This window comes from Lepidochelys kempii, chromosome 3 (assembly GCF_965140285.1).
Source record: "Lepidochelys kempii isolate rLepKem1 chromosome 3, rLepKem1.hap1, whole genome shotgun sequence".
Taxonomy (NCBI): domain Eukaryota; kingdom Metazoa; phylum Chordata; order Testudines; family Cheloniidae; genus Lepidochelys; species Lepidochelys kempii.
The window spans coordinates 170,922,672-170,935,773 of NC_136382.1; the positions used below are offsets into that span (position 1 = coordinate 170,922,672).

At 41.7% G+C, this 13,102-nt stretch overlaps 1 long non-coding RNA gene across 1 annotated transcript; it reads left to right on the top strand.

Moving 5' to 3' along the window:
* The first annotated feature begins 635 nt into the window (after positions 1 to 635).
* Positions 636 to 12,644, top strand: LOC140908326 (uncharacterized). The gene is made up of 4 exons (XR_012157834.1): positions 636 to 699; positions 4,356 to 4,486; positions 5,620 to 5,686; positions 12,130 to 12,644. It is a non-coding gene; the product is annotated as an uncharacterized LOC140908326 (long non-coding RNA).
* Positions 12,645 to 13,102: the final 458 nt, after the last annotated feature.

Sequence of the window (13,102 nt, forward strand, 5' to 3'; positions counted from 1 at the left end):
AATGTATTCTCAACCTAAATTTAATGTGGATTATTGTCTGGAAATACTTCCAAATGTCATTCTTTAGTGACCAGTTATCCTGCCAAACAATCTTGGCAATGCAGTCTGACAGATAAAAATCCACATTTCAATATATAAATAAGCCTTACTGGAGGAGAAAGCTTTGCACTATGAAATCAGAAATTCAAACAGGTAAGAATAATGCTCCTCTAAGCAAATGGTTCCCGCTGAAATCTGCCTTGAATAGACTGCGCAGCCAGCATATTTGTTGCTCATTTCTCTTTACCAAGATGTCTGACAATGGGAGGTTATAGTTGATGGAATACAGAATAAATTCTCCTGAGAATACTTCACAAGCGTAGAAGCAGTTTCTCTAGAGCAAAGCTAAAATACATATATTTTGGATGGCCGTGATTATGCAGAAAAATTGCTTGTCATAAGTAAATGGTTCAGTAGCATTTTCAAGATCAGGAAATCCTCTCTCTACAATGGATACTTTGTAATGCCAACAGACCGATCCCAAATTACATTATGACTCATTCCTAAGGCATTTAAACATTTTCTTAAATGTCTGGAGTTTGAATCATTCAAGGCTCTGACAAGAAAAAAAATAGTACTTTCATTCCTTTCAGACAAATCTTTATAGGAAGAGCTGTGTTTTTTACGCAGTGAAAATGGAACAGGGTGTCAAGTTCAAAGGTTAGTACTAGGCAGAAAACTGCATTGATATTGTGGGGTTACTAATCAAACTAATTACCAGCTTGTCTCTACAGATTTTCTGCTTCTAATATAAAGCCTTTCAAAGAACAAAAGTATTTGACTGTTGTAAGGTATGTGTAAATCATAACAACTTTGTACAGCTCGTGGAGGATTGAAATTCATGTGTTTGAACAAGTTTCTTTCCGGATTCACAGCTTAAGTCATTCCCCCTTGACAAAGTTTTAATAGTTTTATTAATTTCCTTCATTAGTGCTGTTCCATCAAGGCTGATGGATGTCAAACTCTCAAGCTACAGCAAGGATAGCAACCATCTTTGTAGTTAATATTCACAAGATCCCATTGGCTTTGAAAGTGATTTTACTCTCCATTAATATGCTATGTTCTGGGCAGCAGCGATGGGAACTTCAAAGATTTAATATTTAATGCCCAGATACCTAAAGAGTCAGTGTATGTTTTAAAAATGTTACTGAATAAATGCACATCACTGTAGATTTCTTTTATACCCTGAAAAATCTGCCAGCTTTACTCTGATTTGCTTCCTATGTACATACAATAAAGAATGAGGCAGAAGTATCTGTCTTTTTTCTGATTGTCCTAACTAGAACAGGTTAAGCAGTAGAAAAATGTCCATGCATATTTGGAAGAAAATGACTATTTTTCTGCCCATTTTGTGTTCCTTCCAGTGTGGGTTTTACTCATGATTTTAAGATCATACATAAAACCATCTTTTGTGTGTGTAATTTAAAATTCATTTTAGGAGCATTCACACCTGGAAAGCTACTTAGAGTTTAGCTTATTCAATAAGGAAACAGAAACAATGCCTTATGATTTGGGGACCAAGCACAATTGAGCAATATAGCTCAAGTTTCAAATAGCAAGCTATAGAGGGCTTTTTTTAAAAAACTGAAAATTTTGAACAATCGAACTTGAGATAATTATGATCTCTTTAACATGCCACAAAGAGAAGTAGTGAAGTGAATTGAAGTGTTTGTTATGAATTATTTGCCAAGCTACCACTCAACACAAATTACACTGAAGTACAATACTTAATGATTAAGGCCTCAGTCCTGCAAACACTTGCATGAATGTTTAATTTTACTACTCCCATTGAAATTAAAGGGGCTACTTATGGTAGTAAATCAAGCACATTTTTTGCAGGATTGTGGCCTTATACCAACAAATACAATTGCTTAGAAATATGTTATTAACACACAAGCATCTGAAAATATAACTAAGTCAACTCACCAGCCAGCGCCTCTCCTCACAGCAGAGCATGGCATTCAAGACTGTGGCATGGGAAACTGAGGCAGACAGCTGATTGGTGCTGTGACAGTGGGTCTCTTCTCATGACTTTAGCCCTCCAGCCTGGTTGTTCATAATCTCACCCCTTCAAGGGTAATAAAGAGTCACACAGGCCAAAAATCCCATGACCCTGTACTGAGTTGTCAGCCCCTGTCCTGCCCTGGTCTCCAGTAGTCCTTGCCCCCTCTTCCTCACGGAGATTCTCCTATTCCCTGAGGATGTGGTGGGGGAACCCAGTCCTGCAAACTCACTGCTGTGGGTTCCAGGTCAGAATCCCTGCATGAAATGGTTGGAATCACTCTCTCCTGAGCTCCTACTGCTTCCCTGACCTGCCTCCTGAGGGCTATTTCACAGACACAGGTCCTATGATCCTCTCCTCCTGGAGGTCCAGCTTCTTAAGCAGCCTCTCACCAGTCTGCTGCTGACTGGCCTCTCTTCAGTGGTTCCTCAGCCTTTTTGGCAGCTTCCTAGAACTCCCTGCTCCCCTTTCCCTGCAGGGCCAGTCAGAGTATAAACTTCCTGCTTCAGCTCTCCTCTCTGTCCTTCCTTTGCAGGAGACACCCAATCTGGTCCTCTTTGGAAATTTCTAGATTGTTTTAATTACCTGATCTCATGAGAGCCAGCTTGTCTGGCACAGTGAACCATCAACTCTTCCCATGAATTTATCAGAACTATTCACCAACTGCTGAAAATGTCTAGAATTTAAACCATGAAAGATTTTTAAAGAACAAAAGAGAAGGCTAAATTCCATTTTTGGAATAGAAACAAACCTTTGGAGAAAGTTTAACAAAGAAGACATGGATTTAAGAATAATGGAAAAAGAGAGGCAGTTGTGATTATTTATAGGAAAAAGGGGACACTACGGATAACATTTTCAAATCTATTTACTAAGCCTGGGTGTTTCATTTTTATGAAATTTGAGACACCGAGCAACAGATTTTCAGGATTTCTGAGCGTCCATACCTCCAACAACTGAAGTGAACAGCAGTTATAGGTTATTAGCACCTCTAAAATCAGGCCCTACATGTCTCAGATCAAGCACTCCAAATCAGTGGACACTGGAAACTTTTGGTTTTCCAAATTGCCCACAGGCTAAGTGCACCATCTCTCTGTAAGCCAAGATTTCAGAAACTGAGTGCCTCTTACATATGTAGCCTCATTTTCAGAAATGCTGAGAATTCCAAAAGCTTTGGTTGCCTTCATTTGCAGTTGTTGGGTGCTCAGAGTTTTGAAAATTCTGGCCACTTATTTAGGTACCTAAATGCATATTTTGGAGTCTTACTTTAGGCACCCATTTCTTGTCAGCTAGAATGTATTCAAAGAAAATGTACTTTGCATGGAATAGTGCAGCAAGTGTTAGATACACTAAATGAAACGTTTTCCTACTTCAGCCTAGCAGTTAAACCAGCAGAATCACGATTTTTAAATTTAGAGATACACACACAATAAAATCCTTTCAGTCTTCATTCATCTTTAGTCAGTGCTCAAACAAGTCCATGGAAGAAATGCCAGCTAGTAAAAAATACAGGTGTGATGACAGATTTACCAAGGGCTGGACTCCACCATGCAACCATAAAATCCATTAGTGCATGTTTTAACCAGTCTTTTTGATGCAGTTTGTCCTCGTCCATAGTTTGTAGTTATAATGTGCATAGTACTCTGGTTCAGCTGCACCATTTGGGTAACTTTCCTAATGTAGACAAGGCTTATGGGCAAAATTCTGCCCTGACTTAGGCTATGTCTACACTACAGACCGTACTGCTGCAGCTGTACCACTGTAAGGTCTCCTGTGTAGCCGCTCTATGCCCGCGGGAAAGCTCTCCCGCTGGCATAATTAAACCACCTGCAACAAGGAGTGGTAGCTATGTCGACATAGCACTGTCCACACCAGTGCTTTTGCGGGTGAAACTTATGTCGGTCATGGGGGTGTTTTTTCACTTTCGAAAATTTTACCGACAAAAGTGCGAGTGCAGACAAAGCCTTACACTCCGTGGAAACCTACTGATTTCAACAGAATCAGACCAGATGTAGATCAAGAGATATTTTGACCCAATGATTCCTGAATATGAATTTTATTGCCAACAGTGGGAATTAGCTAGCCAGGAAGCAGATTGACAATGGAGTGTTTACCACCAGCTTGTAAAACAAAATGCCAATCACCGTCAGGCAGTATTTGTAACCTTGTAGCAGGTGATATGAACTCCTCCGTTCTCACCACTTATCAACTTAATGCCAGAGAAAACATGCTAATGGTACATAGTATTGCATACAATGCAGTAATTGTGTTATATAATTTCATCTTCAGTAGATCTGCAACCCATATTTTTTTGCAGATACATCATCATATTAATATGATATAGGTTAAATCCTGGGCCCATTGAAGCTAATATTAAAAATTCCTATGACTTTACTGGAGCCATGAATTTACCTGATGCCCGGACCCTGGAGAAGCCGCACATGTAAGGTGAGGTGGTGGCCTTGTGGGGGAATAAAGGGTACGTGGGAGAAGGCAGGGGGGTGAGAAGAGGGAGTGGGGGAAATTTGGGATGTGCAGGGCTGCAGCAGCCAGAGAAAGAGGTGACTTTCCCCAGCTCCAGGGCTGCAGCTACTGGGTAGAGACCCCCACCCCATTCCTTCCCAGACTCAGCTCAGGGGCTGCCTCAGCCAGGGGGAGAGAGGGCACATCCATTGCATTAGAAAGGTAAAACTATTGATATGAAAATATGAGTTGTGTGTTTTTATTTGTAGAACAAAAAAGCTAATTATTAAGGGGTTTTTTAATATAGTGCTTTTATCCAAAGCGCTTTACAATAGTTAGTTAACGGTACAAACAACATTTGGAAAGATCATTAAGTGGTCCGCCAAGACCCTCAGCAATTTTCAGGTGGTCCACAGGAAAAAGTTTGAGAACCACCTGCCTTAGAAGGTCAAAGGACACACAGCAGCACTATGTGGTTCCCACCTTTTTTGAGTAATTTAACCAAACTCAGACCTGGGCTGCGTGGCGGATTTAGAGTTAGTGGGGCCCTGTGCGCAGCTTCATTTTTTGGGGGGCCCCCCCTCATGACCCAGCCAAGAAAAAGAACATTCTCTCATCTCCCTGTGTCGGTCTGTACCTCAGGGGAACACCCTACACCCCCATGTTCATATTTATAAAATGATTGTGTGGTATCCAATGCACAGTTTGTCATGTTGGGTGTCTTTGGAAGGCTCATAATGTGCTGAGCATGGTTGTTACAGTGATGTTATAGTAAGGTTATAGGTTATAATTTCATGTATACAGTTATGAGGATACATTTTCAGCCTCATGGCTTAAAGCAAACCCAGGCAAAAACTCTCCAAGAACAGAGAGGCAGTTCACACCTCGTCAGGGCATGGCTGGGACGACCCAGCCCCATCTCACAGGAACAATGGACATTGGCTCAGGCAGCGACAAAAGAATGTTACACCCTCGAAGGTGTCACCCCCTTCCTTTAGTCAGTTTGAAACTGAGGTAATGCTCACCTGACTCTAAAGGGGGGCACGGGCAAAGCCAAGAGGGAAGAAAGGACATGATAAAAGGGAGACATTCTACCATGCTCTCTCTTCCACCTACAGCTACAAACACCACCACGCAACTGAAATGCTGATCAAAGGGGGAGCCTGACTGAAAAGCAAGCCTGTGGTGAGAAGCATTTAAGTTTTTAAGGATATTGAAAGTGTTAAGATCAGCTTACAATGCTTTTTGCTTTTATTTCATTTGACCAAATCTGACTTATGCTTTGACTTATAATCACTTAAATCTACCTTTTATAGTTAATCTGTTTGTGTATTCTACCTGAAGCAGTGCATTTGGTTTGCAGTGTGTCAGACTCCCCTTGGGAGAACAAGCCAGGTACATATCAATTTCTTTGTTAAATTGACAAACTTAGATAAGCTTGCAGCGTCCAGTGGGCATAACTGGACACTGCAGGATGGAAGTTCCTAGGGTTGTTTCTGGGATTGGAGATATTGGCTAGTGTTGTTCACTTGCAAGTAGCTGGGAGCAGCTTACATGCCAGAGAATGTGTGTGAACAGTCCAGGAGTGGTTTCAGAGTAACAGCCGTGTTAGTCTGTATTCGCAAAAAGAAAAGGAGTACTTGTGGCACCTTAGAGACTAACCAATTTATTTGAGCATGAGCTTTCGTCCAGGAGTGGGGGTTCTCACAGCAGAGCAGGATAAGGCTGGCTCCCAGAGTCAAGGATTGGAGTGGCCTAGCAGATCACTGGCCCAGACAACAGAGGGGAACATCACACTCCCTGCCCCCCCACCGTTTTTTATTCTTTTTTCCTTTATCATCCTCCTATATTATAAGTAATGGGAAGTAAATGAAAAAGTGAGGTACCTTGATTGGGGCAAAGGGTTGGGGTGCACAAGTGGGAGTGGGTTCTGGGAGGAAGTTTGGGTGTGGGCTCTGGGCTGGGCAGGGGGGTTGGGAGAGGTGAGGGGTTGGACTCTGGGAGGAAGTTTGGGTGCGGGGTGCAAGCTCTGGGCTGGGGCAGGTTTGGGGTGCGGGAGGGGAGCAGGGGCACAGCGCTTACCTCAGGCAGTGCAGCTACCAAAGCGACCAGCACACACATCTCTCCGACAGCAGCTCCTAGGCAGGCAGGGCAGGGAGCCAGGGGGTCTCCATGTGCCGCTGCCTGCAGGCACAGCCCCCGCAGCTCCCATAGAGCCAACTGTGGCCAATGCTTGTATTTAAAATGTTTTCTGTAGAAAGCACCTAAGGCAGATTTGGTCAACATAGTGTGAAGGGGTTATTCAAGATTAAACTCGATAAGTTTATGGAGGAGATGGTATGATAGGATAACATGATTTTGGCAATTAATTGATCTTTAAATATTCATGGTAAATGGGCCCAAAGGCCTGTGATGGGATGTTAGATGGGGTGGGATCTGAGTTACAGAGAATTCTTTCCTGGGTAGTATCTGGCTGGTGAATCTTGCCATATGCTCACGGTTCAGCTGATCGCCATATTTGGGGTCGGGAAGGAATTTTCCTCCAGGGCAGATTGGAAGAGGCCCTGGAGGTTTTTTGCCTTCCTCTGTAGCATGGGGCACGGGTCACTTGCTGGAGGATTCTCTGCACCTTGAAGTCTTTAAACCACGATTTGAGGACTTCAATCGCTCAGACATAGGTGAGAGGCTTATCGCAGGAGTGGGTGGGTGAGATTCTGTGGCCTGCATTGTGCAGGAGGTCAGACTAGATGATCATAATCCCTTTTGACCTTAATATCTATGAATCTAAGTACTTGGGAGAACTTGGCTAAGAATGGATTTTGATAGACGCCAATCTATATCTGAGCTTTCCTGGGGACGTTCGGGCTAACATGTGGGCAGTGGCGTCGGCCTGTAGAGTACTGAGTCATTCATGGACATGTGATTTGCCCATGTGACTCCAAAACTCTATCTTGTAGCTGTGATTCTACACAGTGGGAGAGAGAGATTTCCACCCACAAGAAAGACTATATAAGCCCCTGGAAACCACCCCCATTTTGTCTTCAACTGGCTCGAGAGAGAACCTCTCCACCCCAAAGAGATGCCTGAAAGAAACTGGAACAAAGGACACTAACCACAGGGGTGTGAGTGATTGCTGGACCCAGACTAGGAGGAAGTCTAGTCTTAAAATAAGCTTATTGGAACATCTCTGAGCATGAGATTTACCTGCATTTAGTTTCTTACTGTATTAGACTTAGACTTGTGTTTTGTTTTATTTTGCTTGGTAATTTACTTTGTTCTGTCCATTACTTGGAACCACTTAAATCCTACTTTTTATATTTAATAATATTACTTTTTACTTATTATTTAACCCAGAGCAAGTATTAATTCCTGGGGGAGCAAACAGCTGTGCATCTCTCTATCAATGTTATAGAGGGTGAATAATTTAGGAGTTTACCCTGTAAAAGCTTCATACAGAATAAAATGGATTTATTTGGGGTTTGGATCCCATTGGGAACTGGGTACCTGGATGTTGGAGACAGGAGCACTTCTTAAGCTGTTTTCATTTAAGCCTGCGGCTGTTGAGGGACGTGGTTCAGACCTGGGTCTGTGTTTGTAGCAGGCTAGCGTGTCTGGCACAACCAGGCAAGGTACTAAGTCCCAAGCTGCCAGGGAAAATGGGCTCAGGACATCTGGTGACAGTCCCAAGGGGGATTCTGTGACCCAACCTGTCACAGATGGTTCATTAGCCTCTAGGTTTTTGAAAGAATTGTTTTTTTCCTACCTCCTCTCTGATGTACTAGATGTTTAACCTCGGTGATTTTTTTTTACCCTCATTTGGAGGGAACTGAAGTGCACTGCCTGCAGTCAAACAGACTATATTGATCTGTAGCAATGCCACTGGCAGCATTAAACACCTGGACATTATGTAAGTGAGGTAGAAAAACAGACAGAACCACTCTTGGCTTCCAAATTCCTACTGAATTAAACACTAACTGATCGATCTGTCATTGTGCACATCATGTTTGCTGTGGTCAGTTTGCTCATCTTATCACATCTTCTCACTGGCCTAAAAGTCAACTTATGATGTAGCTGCCCCTATACTACTACTTACCTCTCATCCATAGATAAAGTGCTTCACAAAGGAGGGTAAATATCTTTACCCCTATTTTACAGACGGCTCAGAGTCCACCACACTAGACACCACTGCACACTGCCTCCATCAGACATCATTAATGTTTCCGCAGCAACATGGACAGAATAAGTCCAGACATGTCCTTAGGCCATATGTGGAAAGAAAGAACAAAAAAAGAGGACATGGCCTGCAGCACTTCATTATAGTAACAAAACTTTGTTATCTTAGTCTTCATTCTCTAGAATCCATAATGACTTTGAAAGAGATCTAGCTGCATCACCTGCACATTCTTTCACTTTAAAAAAAAAAAGTTTTCCGTCCTTTTTTCCACTGGAAAAGTATAAGACAGCACAAAGTGTGGAAAATCCCATTTTTCATGTTTTGTTTGATTATTCTCCAGCTTTGAGTGAAAAAAAGCAGGAAGGAATTATTAAAAAAAAAAGAGAGAGGAAGCCAGGGAAGAGATAATAGAAATCCAACCCCCAAAACACAGAAAATTGATTTTTGGTTCCTAACGCGTAACAACAAAAAAAGACTAAGTCAAACCCGCAAGTTTCATTTTGTTTCTTCATTTTGGGATAAAGATATATTTGGGCATGTCATTTCAAAATGAAAGTTTGTTTTAAAATTCCCATGGACAACAACATTTTTCATTCAAAAAGACTTGAAAGGAGATTGTTTTTACTCCCGGGTAAAATTTGGGTTTTCTGACCACTCTACTTCCAAACTTTTGATGGGTTTGTGGCAAGTATAAACCTCAAAGGAAGCAGTTTGCTTCAGTGTGGTCTTTTTCACAACTTCTGATTCAGAATGCTGCATATTTGTTAGCTTGACAGAGATATGATGCTGGGCAGGGGAAAGACAACATAAGCAAAATCTCAGAGTGTGCTTTAAGGGACACAGTGTAATCAATCATGGAAACTTACTTATTCCAGCTGCAAACACTGTCTTTTACCCTGCTTACAGGGGAACAGTACAACAAAGTTAACCAAACAGATTTATTCTAAAAACAGAAGAAACTTAGCTTTAATTTTGTTCTTTGTAACTTCATTTTATATGGTTTTCTCATATTTTCTTGACTGTCAAGTTTTATTTGTAGCCCATTTGGTCTTTAAGAGGTAACTAGTCCTTTTTATTGATTTGTACTTAGTATTATAGAGTCAGATTAGTTTTTAATAGAACAGATGACAATTTGTAGGGTCTTTTTCTATATGGCTTTTACCTGTAAAAATGTGTGTGAACAGAACACAGATGTTTATATACACACACACATTGTTTTAAATCTATTTTGAATAGAATTCTATGGACACTTAATGCAAAGAAAAGCCATAATTAGTATAAAAACTAATTATATAAATTAAACATTAAAAGATGCCCTATATAGGCTAAAGGATTGGTGACTGACTGGTCAACAAGACCCCACATATGAGCATTAAGGAAATATAAAACCCTTTATATGGGCTAAATTTGGATTTACTTATTAAGACCCCTGCAGTGTGATTATGGGACAGCACCCCTGCCATACCCCATTTACACTTACTGAAGTAAGACCACTTGGATCAGATTGCAAGATTGAGGCACAAATTGTTAAGTGTGCCTCAAAGTTCTGATTATGTAATAGTCCTAATATTGGAAAGCTAAAGCACAATTGCAAAGTGGAGAGTGAAACAAGCAGAGAGTCTAGGGTTTGTTTTTTTATTGTTTGGGGTTTTCTGGGGACAGTGGAGGGGAAATGCAGAGTCTACAGAATAAAAGTTTACAGGGGAAACTTTCAAAAGGCACCAACAGCAGTTAGGATCATTAAAAGAAGGTGCCAAAAAACCCAGTAGGTGTTTATCTGCATCTTTAGGCATCTATATACCTTTAAACAATCTGACCACAACTGCTAGTGGGAAAAAAATTGGTACAAGGTGAACGCCTAGCTCATTTGAGCCTTTGAAAAACCTCCCCCTAAATTCATATTGTTATATAATCAATAATTGTATGAGGTAGGAGCATTTTCCCATTTAAAATTATTTTCCTCTAGAAAATGCTTCAAGCAAAAGAGCTGAATCAAAATTTAAGGCATGACTTTTCCTTCAGCAGCCAGAGTTCAAACAAACAGCTAGACAGCTTTGCAGCAGAGAACAGAAGACAGCAGCTTCCAGCCATCAATACATCGGCACCCTTTTATAGTACAATGTCACCAAACTGAATGTAATCATTTGGGCTTCTTTGTAGCTGCATGGTTCCTGCAGCTCTGAATCAGCCATTTGGCTTCCTCTATACGCAGAAGAGTTACAACTCTCTCCACTATGCCACCTACAATTTCACAATGACAGCATCTCCATGTTTCTCAAACATCCTTCATGTGGAAAGACACCACTCATTTTAAACCCCAGGCTACTTGCATTCCACACAAATTGGATATCCTCTCACTTTTATTGTCAAAAGTTATTTACAAGAGAAAAAGAATCATGAAATTGAGATTATAGAAAGAGATGTTTGCAAAAATCCCACAGCATTTTAAATTTCATGCATAAATAATTTTTGGTCACCATCATTTTGGGTCTGTCACACATTATGTCTCACATTTGGGACCTCAGCATCTCTTTTGCTTCTCTGAAATAGTCACTGCTTTAGATTTCTAACACTAAGCAGTCTGTAGTTAGATAACAGTATTTCCTAAGGGTGGGAAAGCAGGCTGACTATTCCTCTGTAAAAAGAAAAGGAGTACTTGTGGCACCTTAGAGACTAACCAATTTATTTGAGCATAAGCTTTCGTGAAGTGAGCTGTAGCTCACTAAAGCTTATGCTCAGATAAATTGGTTAGTCTCTAAGGTGCCACAAGTACTCCTTTTCTTTTTGCAAATACAGACTAACACGGCTGTTACTCTGATTTCTCTGTAGTTAACCCTCACATCAGGTTAACTATAATGGCACATTCATTTTGATAGTATCAGTGAGCACAAAAATAGATCAAAATAGAATATGCCACAGAAAAAATACAGGAAAGGGTGACTCAGTCCTTGCTGCAGGCAAACAACCCTTGCAATATTACAATAAATTTGGCAGCCCCTCACCACCGCCCCACCCCACCCAAGAAACAGGAAAATAATACACATTACACAGCAAATGCTACTAAGTTTTCAGAGAACACAGAGATAGTGGGAGAGAGATACTGACATATTAATCCCCAGAGAGCTGATTTTGTTCTCACTCACCCCTAATTAACACTGTTTTAGCTCCACTGAAGACACCTGTGTAAATCCTGTGCAAGTAAGGGAGAATCAGGCTCCTAGAGGAACTCTGAATTCTCATTACTGAGGCCAGGCACCAGGAATGACGGTGACTTAAAATGGATGCCATACAGAATAAGGTTGGACTCAAAGCTGTCCCATGGCATATATAATGTTAAATAATGACAAGTCAATAGATTTTATTATGGCCATTGTTATAGCCATTGTTTTATTGTATAGCCATTTTTCTGTAAAATGTATCTTTTTAAATACTTCACTCCCTTTTTTTCCTCCAGAACCTGAAAATGTTTCAAGCCTCCCTCCTCCATCCCAAAGGCTCTCTCAGATAAAGTGACGAAAAAAACACATGCACAATGAAATGTTCTCTGAGCTCATGCAGTCATCCGGCACTGACAGAGCTCAGCAGAATGTGTGGAGGGACACAATACAGGAAAGTGGCCAGTGAACTTGAGGAGAGGTGGCAGCAGGAAGATCAGAGAAGGCATGAGGCAATGCTGGGGCTACTGCGGGATCAAACGGACATGCTCTGGCATCTGGTGGAGGTTCATGAACGGCAGCAGGATCACAGACTGCTGCTGCAGCCCCTGCTTAACCGCCCTTGGTCCTCCCCAAGTTTCACAGCCTCCTCACCCAGACGCCCAAGAATGCGAGGGGTGGGGAGAGGCTCCGGGCACCCAACCACTCCACCCCAGTGGACAGCCCAAGCAACAGAAGGCTGTCATTCAAGAAGTTTTAAAGTGGCCTTTTCCTTCCGTCCTCCCACACCCTACCCGGGCTACCTTGTGAGTTATCTCCCTATTTTATAATCAATTAATAAAGAATACATGTTTTTTAAATGATGGTGACTTTATTTCCTTTGCAAGCAAACTGTGATCGAAGGGGGGAGGGCGGGTGGCATACAGGGAATTTAGAGGCATCCAGGGGGGCGGGTTTTCATCAAGGAGAAACAAACAGAAGTGTCACATGGTACCCTGGCCAGTCATGAAACTGGTTTTCAAAGCTTCTCTGATGCGTACCGCTTCCTGCTGTGCTCTTCTAACCACCCTTCTAATGGCTGCGCTTATTCAGCGGCCAGGCGATTTGCCTCAATCTCCCACCCCGCCATAAACGTCTCCCTCTTACTCTCACAGAGACTGTGCACCACACAGCAAGCAGCAATAACAATGGGAATATTGGTTTTGCTGAGGTCTGAGCGAGTCAGTAAACTGCGCCAGTGTGCTTTTAAATGTCCAAATGCACATTCTACCA